Here is a 19,485-nt window from a genome sequence, read left to right as displayed (position 1 = left end):
ATCTTTTTATCTACGTTCACAGATGTCTCCTCCAGCAGCCAAGTGGTGTTTCCTTTACCTTACAAAGTCTTCCCTTTCCTTGCCTGCTGCATTGACTGCAACTGGATGCTCATTTCTGCTGTAGGACTGCACTCATTACTTACATGCCAAGTATACAAAGAGTAGCCTTGGAGAAGCAATTCTTTGGTCATGTTTAATGTTACCAGTGTTTTGTTTGATCCTCCTTATTAATGTTTTTCTTCTGGCAAAGTACCATATCATGTACTAGTAATAGCAAAGTTCTCTTTTTTTTTTTCATTGCCAAAAAGCTTTTTTAGTATGTACTGGAGTTTAGTAAAACCTCAAGTTCTTCTGCACTAGTGACTTTAAGTAGTTCAAGTATTTATTTTACCAGCAATGAGTGATTTAGTTGCATAACACGTTTACTCAAATGATTTGTAAACAGATCTAGGGTGCACTCCTTCGGACACTAAGGGTGTGATTGTGTGCTCTCCTACTGGAAGTGCAGCACACTCAGGCACAGCTGGGTGTGGAAGAGACAGCATAAAGGTGGCTTTAAGCCATTGTTGTGCCCCTGGGATTCTGGGATTAGTTGAGAACTGGTGCGGCCCCAGCATAATTCTGCTGTTCAGCATGGCAACAGAGCTTTGTGCTAGGACTCCACTCCCTTGTGCCCCCTACAGGCCCCTTCTGCCCACCACCTCACCCCTAGCACATTCCCGTACACTAGGACTGGCCAGGAGCCACGCTTACATGGGAATTCAGCCCAATTCCTGTACACCAGCACAGTGCTGCACAGAAACTGTAGCAGCAGAAATAATCTCTCCCTTACTAGTGTGTCAGAAGACAACATTAATTGAAGACAAAGGGACTGCTTACAGTAATAAATGTTTGCAGGATGTGGTCCATAGTTATTAGAGACAGTGGTGCTGTGCATGTGACACCTACAAAGGCTATTGGAGAGCTTTATGAATTTGGTCATATTTCCATATATTGAGCCCTAGAAATTCACATGGATTGAAAATATCTTCTACAAGACTAATGTATCCATTCAGATCACTCTTGGTGCCAATTTATTAAAAAAAAATCGGAAGACATTACAAATCCTACAGTAGACAAAATAAGACAGTGCAGCCAGCCATTGACTAGAGTATTTTTAGCTTTCAACACCTGTACTTCACCATACATCCGCAAACAAAATTTGTCCCAATGGTTTTACATGTGTTGCTTATAACACCAGGGGTAATGCCTTTAGCTCAGGTCCCAGATAGATGTCTGTACTCTGCAGCCATTCCTCCATGGTGCAGATGGGAAATCACAAGCACTATAGCCACACCAGTTCAGCCAGCCCTCCGAAGTCTACCCTGCAATGCAATGCCTCCTGTTTAGTTTTATCCAGAACCTCTCTTCTCAGCTAAAGTGCTGAAGAACCTCCCCTACAGTGTTTCAACAATCCCCAAATGCACCAGGTACAGGAACAAAGAATCCTCAAGCCTCATCCTTTCGGTCCCCCTAAAACCCATGCTACTCACAGCACTCCACGGTATACAGAAGTACTTCTGCCCACAGCTACGCATCCACCACTCCACACCACTTACACAGCAGAAAAACACCCAATTTTGCTTCACCCTCAGACAACCTGCCCCCAACTAAATATAAATGCTACTTAAGAAGAGCCCACCGCAATGACTGCCATTTGGTGGTGCAAACAACCACTGGTGGGCACTTGAGCCTGGACAGTAGTTTTGGGAAGTTGTGTGTGCAAGTCCTAGTGTACAGAGTGGTATCTCTTGAGCATCATGTCTTGTTGTGACCCATCAACTGCCCTGTCAAATGTTTTCAAGATTCTAAATCCTGATTCAAGGGTTACAGTGTAACCACGAGCAACCATTCATCCAACCATAACAAACAACTTACAATGATTTCTGCAGATTATGAACCATCCAACACACACACACACGCACACCAAGTTACAGAATATCTAGACACACAAAGTGGGAAAGGCTTGATTGCTCAATGCCCCCCCCCTTTTTTTTTTAAACAAACAGCTTTAATACAAGTCCATTTCTTTCTACCATTGAGGGGAAGAAAGTTCTTGGGGAGTTTTATGTGGCTCAATTTAAAAATAGTTTAGGGAACAAAAAGTTGAGTTTGTTGCCCCCCCCCCCTTAAAAATCCTCTAGTGAAGCATCTCCCTGGCACTTCCTTATTGCATACACATATTTTATATTAATCTGACATAAGTAGAAGTGTTATGTTCTGGATCTGTTTTAACACTTCAGGCCCAGTTCTATTACTACTGACATAAGAACAGAATTGAAGTCAACAGAGTCACACTAGGGTAAGTGAAAAGAGAATCAGGCCCTTCGTTATTATTTCATATTTACATTGTGGTAGCATTCAGAGGCTCCAATCACAATCATTACTCTAGGTGCTGTACACTGAAGATGTGGGCCCTGCTCTGCACAGCTCACATGTAGTGAAGGATGCTTTACAAAATTCATCAAGCCATGTGCTGGGAAAACTATGGCCAGAAGACCACTAGGTACAGTTTCTACACTCTGATCTGGTCTCCTCCAAAATCAGTAAGTCACACCTTGCTAGCCCTCTGAATGTCAGACCAATGGAGGGACATTCCACCAAAGGGTTTAAAGGCAAAGGGTCATAGGACGTGTGCGTTAGTAGAAACTCCATTCCACCCATGACTTCTATGCAAACTCAGACACTCAATCACTCCTGTCCCTGGCTCCTAACCTGCCTGAGAGCAGAGGGATGTGTAGACAAATCCAAAATGAGAGTTCAATGTGATGCTAGTTTTGCATCTTTTTTTCCACCTGCTTTCAGGCTAGAACTTGAGAGTCATGTTTCAGGTCTGAAAAGCTAAAATTATCTCTCTCAAACCAAGCTGCTGGAGATTCTGCTAAGCATTCTAGTACCAATGCAGGGTTTGGCTCCAATTTTGTTTTACAATTCTTTGCAGGAAGTAGTTTTGCAATTAACAGAAAGTACCACAGCAAAGATCCATGCCACGGACCTTCTGCTTTCACTGAGGTTAGAAAACAAAACCCAGAGTTGTAACACACTAAACCAAAAATCAGAGAAGTTCTCGTTCCTGCTGCAGATCAGAATGTTTTTGGTTCTGTCACATTTATATTGGACAATGTTACTGTACTGTTCAAAGTCAGGAGAACTCCATTACATCAAATAGGGGGGTGGGGAAGTCGCACTCAGGTGACACTTTAATACCACTCTTGAGCCTCTTCTATGCTGAGGATTGGTTAGGCTCTTGGTACAGGTTAAGATCAGCATTGAGGTATACCCGAGCTGTACCTAGCTCCAGACTAGGGGCTGTTCTAGAAGCCAGAAGCCCAAGCACCCACACTGTCTCCCAATATACCCCCTGAGCTTGGGCTGGCATAGAGCTGCTTACACCATCTCCCTGTGCTGGAATCTGACCACTTTATAGCTCCATTACTTTGGCAGAAAGGAGCCTGGTGGAACCAATGAATTGAGCCCTCAGACTCTTGAATTAAAGGCATCAAGTATCTCCTCTACTGCTCCCAAAAGTCACCTACCTCTCCGGCTAGTTACAGAGGAAATGCTGCCTTTGAAACAGAGTGGTTACCATTACTTCCTTGTTTTTAACACTCGTGTGCACAAACTGGAGCAAGTCCAGAGATTACGGAGCTTTAGCCAAGCAGCTGCGTTTCAGATCAGCTGCAGGGATGTATACACAGCAATCTCATGCTTACCTTCCACCACAAGGCAGGCAAGGATTTCCTTCCACTTGTGCTAGCTGGGATTTCAAACGTTAACATTGTCTGAGATTTACCTTAGCGGAGAAAAACAACCTTCATCAGCGTGTTTGATTATTTGTTGCCCAAAAAGGATATCCTTCCAATTCCCTTATACAGTGGCCATCTGCTATCCAACTAGTGGTGCTTGGAATAAACTGATCCCTATTCACTAGGGAGCATTACAAATCAGCTTCTCGCCGCTCTAAACAAGATCTCGAATAGCTAATAGACAGCTTCTTCACAGCGCTATGTATAACGATCCACCCTCTACCTCAGAAAATTAACCTGTACAGTGCCACAAAGCCATATTTCAACTTTTACAATGCAGAAATTATGTTCCAGGTTTGCTCAGACACTAGTACATTTACTACTTTTTTTTTTTAAATGTCAGTCTGAAGAACAAAATTAGGCTACAGTGTACAGTTACATACAAGACGAATACTCCATGGGCACATGTGGATGGAGGATCATGTTTGTAACTCAAGACATTTCAAGGCCATCAGCAAATAAAAAACTGATCTTTTTCCTTGCCACACGGCAATGCCCTCATGGCAGGCTTGTTCGCTAATTCCCATTAATTCAATACAGATATTACTCAAACTGCACAGCCATCTATCCCCAATCTCATGACATGGCACTTGGACTGGGAACCTTGTGGCTGGCATGTAATAGCTTTTCCAAGTGAGGTGAAAGGCATCCTTCCCCGATTCTTCTGCATAAAGTTGTCTTGTTAGTTTCTCCCTAGAAGATCTCATGGTTTAATGACTAAATACTGAATATGAGGTGAAGGTGGGTTGGAATTAAGTGGAATTCTGTTCTTGCTCTGCCACTAACTTCTTGGTGGCTTAAAGCCAGTCACTTATGGTACATCTTCACTGCGAAAGACCCCCAGCATGGCCACAGCTAGCCCAGGCCAGTTGACTCAGGTTCATGGGGCTTAGGCTTTGGGGCTAAAAATTGCTGTGTAGACATTTGGGCTTGGGCTGGTGGCCAGACTCCAAAACCTCACGGGGAGAAGGGGCGGGGTGAGGGTGCGTGTCTCAGAGCCTGGGCCCCAGCCTGAGCCTAAATGTCTACACTGAAATTTTTAGCCCCGCAAGCCTAAGCTAATTGACCTGGGCTCTGAGACTTGGTGCTGCAGGTTTTTTATAGCAGTGTAGACATATCCTTATGGCCTGATTTTCAGAGTCTGGGGTGGGGAGAGGGAACTGGAAGACACTCTAGATCAGGGGTGGGCAAACATTGGGGCCACAATGGGGTGGCAAAACTGTATGGAGGGCCAGGTAGGGAAGGCTGTGCCTCCCCAAACAGCCTGGCCCCTGCCCCCTATCCAACCCCTCCCACTTCCTGCCCCCTGACTGCCCCCCCTCAGAACCCATCCAACCCCCCCCGCTCCTTGTCCCCTAACTGCCCCCTCCCGTGACCCCCCCACCTCTAACTGCCCCCCCAGGACTCCACCCTCTACTCCCTGTCCCCTATCCACACCCCTGCCCCTGACAGGCCCCCTGGGACTCCCACGCTTATCCAACGCCCCCCCCCCCGCCCATTCCCCATCCCCTGCCCCCCCCAGAACCTCCACCCCATCCAACTGCCCCCTGCTCCCCATCCCCTGACTTCCCCCCGGGACCCCCTACTCCTTATCCAACGCCCCGGCCCCCTTACCATGCTGCTCAGAGCGCGCATGGCAGCGTGGCTGCGGGGACAGTAGGGGAGGGGCTGGGTGCTAGCCTCTCTGGCAGGGAGCTCAAGGGCCGAGCAGGACGGTCCCGCGGGCCGTAGTTTGCCCACCTCTATTCTAGATTTTCACAGACAATGGGTCCCGTGAGAATACTGAAGCCCCCAGAACGGAAGGTCACCCAGGACACAAGTTAAAACAAAAAGCCTCCTGGTTACCTTACACAATAAAGGCCTGATCCACAGCCATTTGAGGCAGTCCATTGATTTCAGTAGGCATCAGAATGGGGAACAAATATTTATACTGGGCTCTTCAGTCAAGCGGAGAAAAGTAGAATAGAAGCCAATGGCTGGAAGTTGAAGCTAGACAAATTCAGACTGGAAAGAAGGCAAAAATTTTAAACTGTGAGGGTGCTTAACCACTGGAACGATTTAAAAAGAATTCCATTGCTGACAATTTTTAAATCAAGATTGAATGTTATTCTAAAAAGATATCATTAGGAATTATTTTGGGGGAATTCTCTGGCCTGTATTATACAGGAGGTCAGACTAGAGGATCACAGTGGTCCCTTCTGGCCTTAGAATCTATTAATCTAGATCAGGACCCTTAGGTCGAAGCTCCTCATACTCTTTAGCATGACAACAACAGAAGGACGTTTTTGGTAAGTAACACCGTGTCTGAAACAAACGTTACTATTTTAAAAGGCTCACATCCCCATTCTTAGAGGATTTACATTTACTTCATAAAGATGCAGACATGCCAAAAATAAAAACCCTCTGTATCGGAAAGAATTTGCTCCCCATACCAAGACCTGTCAGCAGGATGCTTCTGATTTCACTGTCAGGCTGAACCAAACTGGTATTTGCAATATTATATTGGCCTAGGGAAACCACAGACACACCTAGTATACTACATATCAGAAAGGATGGTCTCACACAGATTTGCTTGTTTGAACCCACAGACTCTTTCAGATCACAAAAATTAATATCCAAGTGTGGATGGTTATGTTGCATCTTTCATCTGCAAGTGTTTCACAGACTATGTACACCCAGCACCAGTGAAACCGTCATCTTTGCAGCAGAGAGCAGTGGCTAGACAGACAAGTGCAGCAGGTCCCACAACTATAGAACCCTCTTACTGAAACATAGCTAATCATTTAGATCTACTGGCACCAGCTTGTTCTTTTGAGGCAGAGTGTCCTGGGTGTGGCTGGTTGACACTGTTTTGTGAGAAATCAGGGATTTTCAGCTAAACTAAGTGTTTTGCAAAGAGTTTCTGCTTTTCACAGAAAATTTCCATTTTTAGGTTAAAAAACTGAATGCCTCAAAACTGAAATATTTCAATTCAGAAATGCCACTGCAGTATCTTGTGGGAGTTGTAGTTTGAGCGCCTCATGGTCCTTTTCTCTTCTATAAGCTGGGCTCCCTGATTGGACTACATCTCCCATGAGGCATTGTGGCCATCCAACCACCATGATGCACCATCTCCCTTCACAAAACAGACACTGGTGCATCTTGGGAGATGTAGTCCAATCAGCGAGCCCATCCTGTAGAGGAGAAAAGGAGGACAAGGCATCCAAACTACAACTCCCATGAGGCACTGCAGTGGCATTTCTGAATTTCGGAATCTAAATGCTTCTGTTTTCAGACAGAATATTCTAGTTTTTGATTTTTCACTGAAAACTTGAATTTTTCTAAGCAAAATAACCCATTTTTTGCCCTACATTAGTCTTGGGTTCAATCCCCACAGATTACCATAGTATTCCATGTTTAAATAAAAATAATATGGCAGTTAGAATATAGCACTGGCCACTTGACCAGGATGGAGGCAATGATTGTGAAATGCCAAGGGACATTAGAGAGGCTACTAAAGCAGAAAGTGAAATAATAATGGTTGATTTCAACTATCCTCATATTGACTGATATGCGTCACCTCAGGGTGTGATGCAGAGATAAAATTTCTAGACACCATAAATGACTGCTTAGAGCAGCTAGTCCTGGAACCCACAAAGGGAGAGGCAATTCTTGATTTCGTCCCAAGTGGAGCACAGGATCTGGACCAAGAGGTAACTATAGCTGACCCACTTGGTAATAATGACTCTAATGTTATTAAATTTAACATTCTTGGAAGAGGGAATAATACTAAAAACACCCACACCACAGTAACAATTATCTTTAAAAAGGGGAACTACACAAAAATTACAAGTCTTTAGAGACAGAAATTAAGAGGACCTGTCACAAGGGTTACATGCCTGCAAGCAGAATGGGGACTATTTAAAAACATCATAATAAAGGCTCAGACTAAGCGTATATCCCAAATCAGAAAAGAAAACAGGAACAAAAGAACGCCACCATGGCTAAACAGTAGAGTAATAGAGGCCACTGAGTCAACACCTACCAAGAATAAACTCTAACAGGTTAAGTATAAGCAGGCAGTCAAGAAAGAATTTGAGAAGCACCTTGCTAAGTACACAAAAGCTAACAGGAAGAATTTTTTAAAGTACATCAGAAGCAGGAAACCTGCCAAACGGACACTGGGGCCAGTCGATGACAAAGGTGCTAAAGAAGCACTCAACCAAGACAAGGCCGTTCCAGAGAAGCTAAGTGAATTCTCTGCATCAGTCTTCACTGCAGAGGAGGTGGGGGAGATGCCCAAAAAGACTAGCTCTGATGGGGGTAACAAATCTGAAGTATTGCCCCACACTGATGTGTCAGTAGGAGAGGTTTTAAAATAAATTGATAAATTAATGATATATTGCAGGGGTGGGCAAACATTTTGGACCAAGGGCCACATCTGGATATGGAAATTGTATGGCAGGTCATGAATGCTCATGAAATTGGGGGTTGAGGTGCAGGAGGGGGTGCGGGCTCCGGTTGGGGGTGTGGGCTCTGGGGTGGGGTCAGAAATAAGGAGTTCAGGGTACGGGAGGGGGATCAGGGCTGGGGCAGGGGGTTGGGGCGCTGGAGTGGGTCAGGAGTGCAGGCTCCGGGCAGCAATTACCTCAACCAACTCCTGGAAGCAGTGGCACGTCCCCCCTCCGGCTCCTAAGCGGAGGCGCAGCTAGGCGGCTCTGTGAGCTGCCCCGTCCGCAGGCACTGCCCTTGCAGCTCCCATTGACCGTGGCTGCCAGCCAATGGGAGCTGTGGGGGCAGCGCTTGGGGCGGCAGCAACTTTCAGAGCTCCAAGGGGGACGTGCTGCTGCTTCCAGGACCCGCGCGGAGCCATGACACGTGTTGAGCAGGGCAAGCCCCAGGCCCCGCTTTCCGGCAGGAACTTGAGGGCCAGATTAAAACGTCTGAAGAGCCGAATACAGCTGGGCCGTAGTTTGCCCACCCCTGATATATTGGGTCTTTTATGGATCTTAAAGGTTCTGTGGTCATTCTCAAGAGTATGATTTGCCCAGATGTCCTCAGCCAACATTCTCTCTTTCCGTATCCCTGTTTAGTGTGCTGTTGTAACAAACCATAGCTGTATAAGAACAGAAGAACTGTTATATGGTGTCAGACCAATGGTCAGTCTAGCCCAGTAAGCTGCCTCCAAGAGTGGCCAGTAACAGAACTTTGGGTGTACAGAAGAGGGCAATTTTGGAGAGATCCACCCATCTTCTCCTCCCAGTTTCTCACAGTCAGAGGTTTAGTGTTGCCTGGAACATGGGATTACATCCCTGACCATCTTGTCTAATAGCTGTTGATGGACAATGAAATTATAACTGGTTCAAAATAGAACTAGGTATTTTTGGCCATCACAACATCCCATAACAATGAGTTCCATGGGTTAATTGTGCATTGTGTGAAAAAGTATTTCCTCATTTGTGTTCAACCTGCTGGCTATTCATTTCATCGGGTGACCCCTGTTTTTAGTGTTGTGGGACTGGGTAAATAACACTTCTCTGTTCAATCACACCAGTCATGATTTTATAGACCTCTATCAGATCCCCCTTTAATTTTGTCTTTTCTAAGATGAACAGGCCTAATCTTTTCAGTCTTCTCTTGTATGGAAGCTGCTCCACACCCTTGATTGTCTTTGTTGCCCTTCTCTGAACCTTTTCCAGTTCCACTATATCCTTTCTGAAATGTGATGACCAGAACTGGACACACTATTAAAGGCACACCATGGATTTATATAATGACATTATTATATTTCAGTCTTATTTTCTATCCCATTCCTAATAGTCTTTCTATCTGTTGCTGCAGATTGAGCTGAAGTTTTCAGAGAACTATCCACAATGACTCCAAGATCTTTCTTGAGTGGTAACAGTTAATCTAGAATCCATCATTATATATGCATAGTTATGATTATTTTTCCCCAATACACATTTCTTTGCATTTATCAACGTTGAAATTTCATCTGCCACTTTGTTGCCCACTCACCCAGTTTTGTGAGATCCCTCTATAACTCTACACAGTCAGCTTAGGACATAGCTATCTTGAATGATTTTGTATCATTTGCAAACTTCGCCACTTCACTGATCACCCTCTTTTCCAGATCATTTATGAATATGCTGAACAACACTGGTCCTAGTACAGATCATTGGGGTACCCTACTGTTTACCTCTCTCCATTGTGAAAACTGACCATTTATTCCTACCTTTTGTTTCCTGTCTTTTAACCAGTTACTGATCCATAAGAGGACCTTCCCTTGACTGCTATATAATTCTATACATCCCCCCCACAATCTATAGAAAAGGTACCACCATTAAATTCCAGGGTTTTATAGAAATTACTCTCTCATTAGTTTCTGTAGGCCTTTTCCATAAGAAATACACAGACAGTAAGCTAAGGATGAACTGAGGAAACAAGAGCAAGAAGGGAAGTGAAAATAGCCATTGCCATCTCGTTAATTAATGGCCCAGATTTTATTTCCTCTTTGTCTCGGTGTTGAGTTCACATAGGTCAGGAACAGTTCCCATCTGAGCAAGAAAAACATCCATCATGCTGGACTTTGACACCACAGAATTGTTTCACAGCACAGCGTGGGGCAATGCTAGAAAAATTCCTGTAACATATAGGATGAGAAGAGTTGTTTTCACTGCAACTAAAATTCCCTTGATTAGGGGAATTTGACATGAATTTTGTCAAGAAGGAGAGGGAAGAGATTGCTGAGTACTGTGGTTGACAGTCATCTTATTGCATGAATGTTTCTGATGTGCATAGAATGATCCCCCAACACCAAAACATGGGTCTTTCCAACTGGAGGTGAAGCACTAAATCCATTAACTTACAGCAGCAGCAGGGCAGCTATTTCTCTGTGAGCCAGCCACAGAGGGGGATGCATAGCACACTTCACAGATGTGTTACATGTACGTCTTCCAAGATTACTTTAGTGACAGTTCTCCACTGCCATGAAGCAGATCCAAGTTTAACTGCCTCATTGCTTGATTCCAAAGCTTCCAGTGCTGGATAGCTGACGGAAATGCTATTCAGATGGAAACAATTATCTTGGAGGGAGAACTCCTCCTACACTGATGGAACAAAATTTCAGAAGATTTAAAAAAAACTGAAAACATTCCATACTCTTAGAGTAACCTACCCTGGGGATTGGACTTTTCTGTAAACTATGCTAGCTTTTTAATTTCCTTTGTCTTCTCAAGCATCCACCATAAACCTGCCAGTCTGAAAGCCAATGTAATGAAAGAAAGGAACTTCATGAGGATTTATTATTGATCTCCCAGTAGATTACAGGTTCAGATGTTCATACTATTTCAGGCAACATGGACCAGCTCTTCCCCAAGGACTTTGCAGCTACAGTTTGTCAAATATGCAGTAATGACCTGCCTTTAGTCACATACAATTCAATACAAAAGTCAAGTGCATAGATTATTCCTAAAATAATCTATGAACTGTAAAGGAAGTATATTACTATATACAGATTACTCATTAGCTTAATTGATAATTTCCATACTTCATATTGCTCAGGTTTAATTAACTAGCAGTCTTGCTGTGCTGTGTAATGGTTCTGTTAAGTAGAAAAATCGCTTTAGGTTAACAAAGCTTATTCTCTTTTGAAGCTATATTGATGGTAAAAAGGGAAAATTAAATGAACGTAACAAAGGCTATTACAGAAAATAATTAAACCATGTTTATGTTCCTGACAGATTAGAACAATTCAGGTGGTTGTTAATTTGGATACAAAATCCTTACAAAAAAGACTTAAGATAGATATGTTTTCTATACTATGATGTGGAAAAAAAGTATCCTAGGTAGATGTCACTTTAAAAAAATACATCAGTTTAAATCTCTCTGCTTTTGGGTGTGTGTGAAAGACATCTATTTAGAAAAATTCTATGAATTCTTCAAGTAGCATAGAAAACCAAAAAAACAACGTACTAAAACAGTTAAAAAGTGCCATCATATAGCTTTATCAGGGTATTTTTGGTAACATGGCTCATACAGGATATCATTACTAAATCATTTTTAGGACTTCAACTCAATCAACCACATAAGCACATGTTTGAGCTATGAGCAAGATGGATAATCTCACCCCTATTAAATATGTGCTTTGCTGAATAAGAGACCCAAGTTTCATTTGGAACCATAATACACTGAATTTATGGTCATGCACTGGGCCTTTCCAATCTCAAAATTAAAAAAGAAAAAGTGTGAATCTGAACAACAGTGTGGTTTTGTATGTTTGCATTCTTTTGTTCCGAGTTATATCTGCCCCAAACAGAAAAGCCACAGTACAGCTTACAGTAAACATCTAACAAAGACCAAACAATTATTTATGATTTTAGGTTAGCCAAAATAAGACTGTTCCCAGCATGAATCCATGTCTGCTGTTTTAACCTGTTGCAATTTTCTCCCGCCAGTTAATCCAAGCTATCAAAAACCTGGAAAATAAGATTTACAATCGAAGCGTCACTGTGCCAAAAATCTTCCTGACCAAAGTGTAAACTGTGCTGCTGTCACTGCACCTCCTGGTGGCAAAGTGAGTAATACCAAAGTCTTGAGTAAAAAGAAAAGGAGGACTTGTGGCACCTTAGAGTCTGACAAATTTATTTGAGCATAAGCTTTCGTGAGCTACAGCTCAAATAAATGTGTTAGTTTCTAAGGTGCCACAAGTACTCCTTTTCTTTTTGCAAATACAGACTAACACGGCTGCTACTCTGAAAGTCTTGAGTGTAATTTTTCTACTTACAGCTGAAAATGGGCTGGTCCAAAGAGCCTAATAATGATGGTTGCTTTTCATTAAGCACAGATGTTACCACGAGCATTTGCAGCTGAAGTTATTCCACAACTCCTTCAGGATAAGGATGCAAACAACTGTGCTACATCGCACCCCGACACTAGGATCAGGAACAAACACTGATGTCAAGTTACACAGTGTGTAGCCATATCCTGAGTAGGTTATACCTACCTCCAACACATACCAGATAGCTGAGAGGTTGGGAATTGGGGATGGGGGGTGTTTGTTTGCTTATATTTTTTCTAAACCACACACTTTTAGCAACACTTGTAACCTGCCTCACTTGTCATGCCAATGAAGACTTGTGGACCTGAAAATTAACTTGTGAGCAAGAGATGAAAACCCATCTTGCATTTCAAAATATTGCTAAGCAAAGAAACATATTGTTTCCACTGGACTCAGTGGCAAAACTACCACAGACATCAAATGGAGCAAGACTGAACCTGAGCATGTAAAATGCTGAGCTGTACCCCCCTTCAACAGTGGTCGCTCTGGATGGTGTAACGATCCTCAGTAAACTATGCATGTTTGAGGAGGATGCACACTCCTTCACTTTGAGTTGAGGGTACTAAGAGCCTCAACAAGTTTGCAGTCTCAGCTAGGGATGTAAATATCGGTTTTAAAAGTTAACCAGTTAAATGATTAAAATTATTTTGTTTAACCGGTTAATCATTAACCCAGGTAGCTGGTGGGGGGGCTGGCATGGTGGAGGCTGTGGGCTAGGGTCCAGTCAGCACGGTCAGGGTTGGGGTCCTGCTGGCAGGGCCGGGGGCCCACTCCAGCCCAGTGGGGGCTAGGGCCACTCCTGCCGGCCCGACGCTGGGCTGCCGGGGTTAACAGTTAACTTTGGTTAACCGTGTACATCACTAATCTCAGCAGGTAAAGACTTTAAAGAATTCATTCCAATCCTAAAGTAAGTTGAAACAAAGTTGCCCTTCAAGGATGCGAAGTTTGGGTTTTCTTTGCATAATAAGCATATATTATATTCTATATACAGACACATGCATAGCACAGTGACAGTTACCACACAACTCAAATGGAGATTATGATGTTTCTAGGACTGTCGATTAATTGCAGTTAACTCATGTGATTAACTCAAAAAATTAATCATGATTTAAAAAATTAATCACGATTAATTGCAGTTTTAAGAACACTGTTAAACAATAGAATACCAATTGAAATTTATTAAATATTTCTGGACATTTTTCTATATTTTCAAATATATTGATTTCAATTACAACAGAATATGAAGTGTACAGTGCTCACTTATATTATTTTTATTTCAAATATTTGCACTGTAAAAATGATAAACAAAAGAAATAGTATTTTTCAGTTCACTTCACACAAGTATTATAGTGCAATCTCTTTATCGTGAAAATGCAACTTACAAAGGTAGATTTTTTTTTGTTACATAACTGCACTCAAAAACAAAACAATGTGAAATTTTAGAGCCTACATTCAGTCCTTCTCATTCAGCCAATCACCAAGACAAACAAGTTTGTTTACATTTACAGGAGATAATGCTGCCCACTTCTTATTTACAATGTCCCCAGAAAGTGAGAACAGAAATTCGCACTGGACTTTTGTAGCCAGCACTGCAAGGTATTTACGTTCAAGATATGCTAAACATTCATTTGCTTCTTCATACTTTGGCCACTATTCCAGAGGACATGCTTTCATGCTGACAACACTTGTTAAAAAAATGTGTTCATTAAATTTGTGACTGAACTCCTTGGGGGAGAACTGTAGGTCTCTGGCTCTGTTTTACCCGCATTCTGCCATATATTTCATGTTATACCAGTCTTGGATGATGATTCAGCACATGTTGTTCATTTTAAGAACATTTTCACTGCAGATTTGATGAAACACAAAGAAGGTACCAATGTGAGATTTCTAAAGATAGCTACAGCACTCGACCCAAGGTTTAAGGATCTGAAGTGCCTACCAAAATCTGAGAGGGATGAGGTGTGGAGCATGATTTCAGAAGTCTTAAAAGAGTATTAGTTCAACGCAGAAACTATAGAACCTAAGCCACCAAAAGAGAAAAATCAACCTTTTGCTTGTGCTTTCTGACTCAGATTAGGAAAAAGAACATGCTTCGGTCCACACTGTTTTGGATTGTTATCGAACAGAACCTGACATCAGCATGGAGACATGTCCTCTGGAATGGTGGATGAAGCATGAAGGGAATATCAATATTTAGTGCATTTGGCATGTAAATATCTTGTGGTGCCCACTGCAACATGCGAATGCCTGTTCTCACCTTCAGGTCACGCTGTAAACTAGAAGCAGGCAGCATTATCTGCTGCAAATGTAAAACTTGTTTGTCTGAGCAATTGGCTGAACAAGAAATAGGACTGAGTGGACTTGTAGGCTCTCAAGTTTTACATTGTTTTATTTTTGAATACAGTTATTTTTTTACATAATTTTACATTTGTAAATCCAACTTTCATGATAAAGAGATTGCACTACAGTACTTGTATAAGGTGAATTGAAAAATACTATTTATTTTGGTTTTTTACAGTGCAAATATTTGTAATCAAAAATAAATACAAAGCGAGCACTGTACACTTTATATTCTGTGTTGTAACTGAAATCAATATATTTTAAAATGTAGAAAACACCAAAAATATTTAAATAAATGGTATTCTAATATTGTTTAACAGAGCAATTAATCACAATTAATTTTTAATCACTTGACAGCCCTAGTTGTTTCATTAAAAAAAAACAGAAGTTATAAGCACACTGGGGTGTCCTTGAGGATTTTAGCTGTGAAGAAGCCAGTTAGCAAAAGAATAGCAAAGTTTTCCACTGATACAAATGATGGAAGATGCAACTGGCAATAGAATATGCTTCTAGCAGCAAGTTATGCCTCTTAAAAGGCCAACTGATACGAGAGTAGGAGGGGGTTTGAGGGTTTTTTTAAAAGCAAGCCACAAAAATAATTGCATGCTATTGTTTTCAAAGGCGGAGAATCCTTACGTAAAGGCACTGCCTAAAATTTTCAAATTGACCAGTGATTTGGGTGTCAGACTTGAGACACCTTAAAAGGATCTGGTTTTCACAAAGCAGATGCTCTGAAGTTTGAGAACCAAGTTCCTTAAAAGTGTTAAGTAAAGTAGCCAAAAATTAAAGGATCTAAATTACAAGACACTTTTTAAGATTAGAATTAATCAGCCTCCATCTTAATTCAATGGGTTATAAAGTGATACTACCAGATTTCTCAGCTTTTATGAGTGCTCTACTATATATATATATATATATATATATATATAAATAAAAGCACCTCGTGTTAAGTCAGATCACAATATTCCTATGCAAAATACCATCTTAGCTTTTATAAGAACAAACAAAAATTACTTATACAATCCATTCATATTCCTCCTCCCCACACATGCACTGTGTATTAGGCCATTTTAATTTCTTCCTTGTTAGAAGTAGAGTGATCCAGGAGACCATTTTCCAATTTTTCCAGTTACTTAAGCTCCAAAGATACCTTTAAACATCTGGTCATCCCAAAACCAATAGTACCTTCTAGAAGAGAATCCCAAAACACTTCACAAACATGAATTAAGCATCATAACATGCCCATGAAGTGGCAGTTTTGCAGATAAGAAAACCAAGGCACAGAGAGCTTAAGTGACTTGTCCAAGGTCACACAGAGCACTTGTGGTAGAGATAGGAACACAATCCACATCTCCCGATTCCTAGTCCTGTGCTTGAGCCTCAAGTGCATCCTTCATCTCATACACCACCATATACTAACCTTTACTCCAAACTGATCCCCAAAAGGTAGACTGAACAGATTCAAACTTTTCAGTTTGGAGAACATCCTAAGTGTAGCAATACAAAGGGCTTAAATACAATCCACTGACTTGCCACAGGTGAATAGAGTATCCTGTTGAGTAATGTTGGGGATTAGTCCAGCTTTGAGCAGGGGGTTGGATTAGGTGACCTCCTGAGGTCCCTTCCAACCCTGATATTCTATGATTCTATAATGGAGCTCAAGCCAAAAATGTTGCCAGCTTTTATTTTTAAAAAATGTTTCTAATCCTCGTGAATGCAGAAATAACCTTCCAGATCAGAAGTGGTTCTGCATCAGTTCCTGAGTCTGCACACAGATAGCAGCAGTTTCTCTGCTTCTGCTTATAAAGTAACTCTTGCATACAGCAACAGAGTAAAATTATGATGACACTGAGATTCACTACTACTATTCAGGAACCTGTGGGAAGCAGTGAAACTGGAAAGAATCATGACACTTGCATCAATACAGTGTAACTGTTTGGCAAAGCTACAGGCAGTAGCAGAGGCAGGCACTGGAATTATTAGCCTGGAAGGAAAAAATTAAGAATTAAATGCAATACTTGGAAAGAGAGAGAAAACAACTGCTAAGATGGAGTCACAATACTTCACTTCCAGTAGGAAATGCAGCTGGGCCAAAGCCAGAATATCAAGACTCTTGATGTTTCACAGGGAGAAGGGTTCAGATTGGAGTCTTCATGCCAACAGTTTTGGTTCTTGGCTAAATCCAAAACCAGAAGGGCCAATTCTCTGGGCCTGGTTTGAATGCAGCCAAAAATCTTACGAAAATAAGCTTCAAATCCAAGCCTGAGCCTAAATAGCCTCTCATTTCTTTCTAGCAGAGCCAGGTGGTGGCACATCATTATATTCAGGTATTTCTGCACATCTTTGATTCAGTTACCAGGAAAAACAAACAAAAACCAAATTTATTTGCCCGCCAACCTTAAAAAACAGAAAATAGCAATCCAATGCAGCAGATATTAATACCCAACTATAAGATAATATTTCAGGAGCCCGTTAGCCAGCAATAACTTATCTACCCATTCCTTATAAACATGCTTTGCCAAGATCACTAAAAATAAATCACAGTGGTGTTACTTTGGCAACTCCAGGAAGTTACTATCTTACCATAACCCAAAGCAAGACTTACTAACTTAAGCACAGATGCTGCATTTAGAGCCACGCAAACGACCTCGAGTGAAGGGCTCTCCACGTGGGTGCCAGGGGCTTTGGGCAAGAATCCAACTGCAGGATCCTTGCTCATGCTAACACACGCGTGGGTACACACACGCTGTATGCCCAGGCCCGGAAACGCTCTTCCCGCTGGCGAACATTCCGCTAACACCAGGGGGCTTCAGAGCAAACAGGAGCAGCGCTCGCTCGCCGGCATGACAAGAGAAGCTGAATTTGCAGGGAATGCAGCAGTGTAACGGTCCAGCTGCACCACACCGCCACTTACCCAGCACCATTAACACGACCGATTAGACAGATCCTATAAATATGCAAGCCTGGTGCGAAGGGGAGAAAGGAAAAAAAAAAAGGGGGGGGGGAAGAAGGTGTCCTCTATCCCACTGTTCCCACAACTGTTTACTCGCCTGTAACAGTTGGACTAAAGCATCCCCACGCCTAGATGTCTCATACACACACTTGTCCGCACCATTGCCAGTCCCCAGCCAGCGCTGCAGCCCTGCACAGAACAAGGCTGTACCATGGGGTGGGGAGCCAGGCTCATCCTGGGGATTTTCGGGTGTTGCAAAGCCCGGACACCCCCAATCATTACTGGGGGCTGTCAACCAGAGGGTCACCCACCCTCGGTCACGTTCTAGCCACGGGGACAAGGCAAATCTCTCACCCCTAGGTCCTCTCGGCAGCGGGAGCAACCCCCGGCGCCCAGAGCGTCCCTGCCTCGCTTGCAATGCCCCGGCGAGGGGCTCAGCCTCCCGCCCGAGCCCCGCCAAAGGGCCCTGCAGCTGCGCTCCCCTCTCGGGGACCCTTAGGGCCCAGCAGCGGCTGGGAACATCGCTCCTCCAGGGGTCCCGCCTCCTACCTGCTCTGCCTCGGCGGGGAGCCTGGCCCGCAGCCCTGCGTGGGGATGGAGCGAACCAGCGGCGCGAGAATCCGCGGGTCCGGCCGGGCTCCTCCGCGGGCTTCTAATTGCTGGCCCCGGGCAGGAGAGGAGGGGCTTGGGCGGGTTTGAAAGGAGCCGGGCTGCAGGGAGAAGGGGGTGGAGTCGGGCAGAGCGAGCTCGAGGCGCGATTCGCGTAAAGGAGGGAGGAGAAGCCTGGGTAGGGACGGGTGCTCTCCATCGCCTGCTTGAAGCATGGTGCTTCCCCTTTCTCCGCCTGGCTGCGAGGAAAATACGCTTGTTAAGAGAGACCAGGGGAGAAGCTTGGAACAGGGGTTGGATTGCGGTTGTTGCTTTGGGTTTAAAAAAAAAAAAAAAAAGCACAATTCAATGAAACCTGCAGGGAAAGCAGATCGTGCAAAACTAGGCTTACTGCAGAAGTAACATTCTTCACGTAAAGCGACGAATTCCCTCCGCTATCTTAAGACACAGCGAGCTCGCGAACTACGAACTTTTTTTAGGCCCGGCCACCTGACGATGTTGCTGATTGCTGGCTCAGGCCACCTCGACCCCAGCAGCTTCCCCGGCCTTGAAGATGTGATTGCTCCTGCAGAAATATGCAAGGTGCGCCTCCAACCGCTTCAGCCCGTTTCAGTGTTTGCAGGAGGAAAGCCCTCAATGTGCAAAGACATCATTTGTTATCTTCAGTGACTTGGACTGTTGCATGAGCACTTGGGAGAAACAGTCTACAAGTCCTCCTTTTCTTTTTGCGAATACAGACTAACACGGCTGTTACTCTGAAACCAGTCTTTACCAAGCATCCTTCATCCTATGCCTAGTTGAGATGAGATCATTAATGTATGGGATAAGTGCTCTGCCCCTTGTGTATTTTTATAATTTTTGGTTCAAACTAATGTTGCAAACTAATGTTTTGTGGGAGGAGGAGCTCAATAGTCCTTGGG

The 19,485-nt window shown here is 43.2% G+C and overlaps 1 protein-coding gene across 2 annotated transcripts in view; it reads right to left on the bottom strand.

Annotated features, from left to right (window-relative positions):
- The window catches only part of ARHGAP40 (Rho GTPase activating protein 40), a 74,898-nt gene extending 56,280 nt beyond the window's left edge, over positions 1 to 18,618 (bottom strand). For both annotated transcript variants that reach the window (XM_084645766.1, XM_084645767.1), the window contains exon 1: positions 18,506 to 18,618. The gene's annotated coding sequence lies outside the window, so the exon portion shown is untranslated. The remainder of the gene's footprint in view (positions 1 to 18,505) is intronic.
- Positions 18,619 to 19,485: the final 867 nt, after the last annotated feature.

Source organism: Lepidochelys olivacea (genome assembly GCF_965140295.1).
Source record: "Lepidochelys olivacea isolate rLepOli2 genome assembly, chromosome: 13".
Lineage (NCBI taxonomy): Eukaryota > Metazoa > Chordata > Testudines > Cheloniidae > Lepidochelys > Lepidochelys olivacea.
Note: the sequence above shows the minus strand (reverse complement) of the source record. Positions and strands in the feature narration are given on the sequence as shown.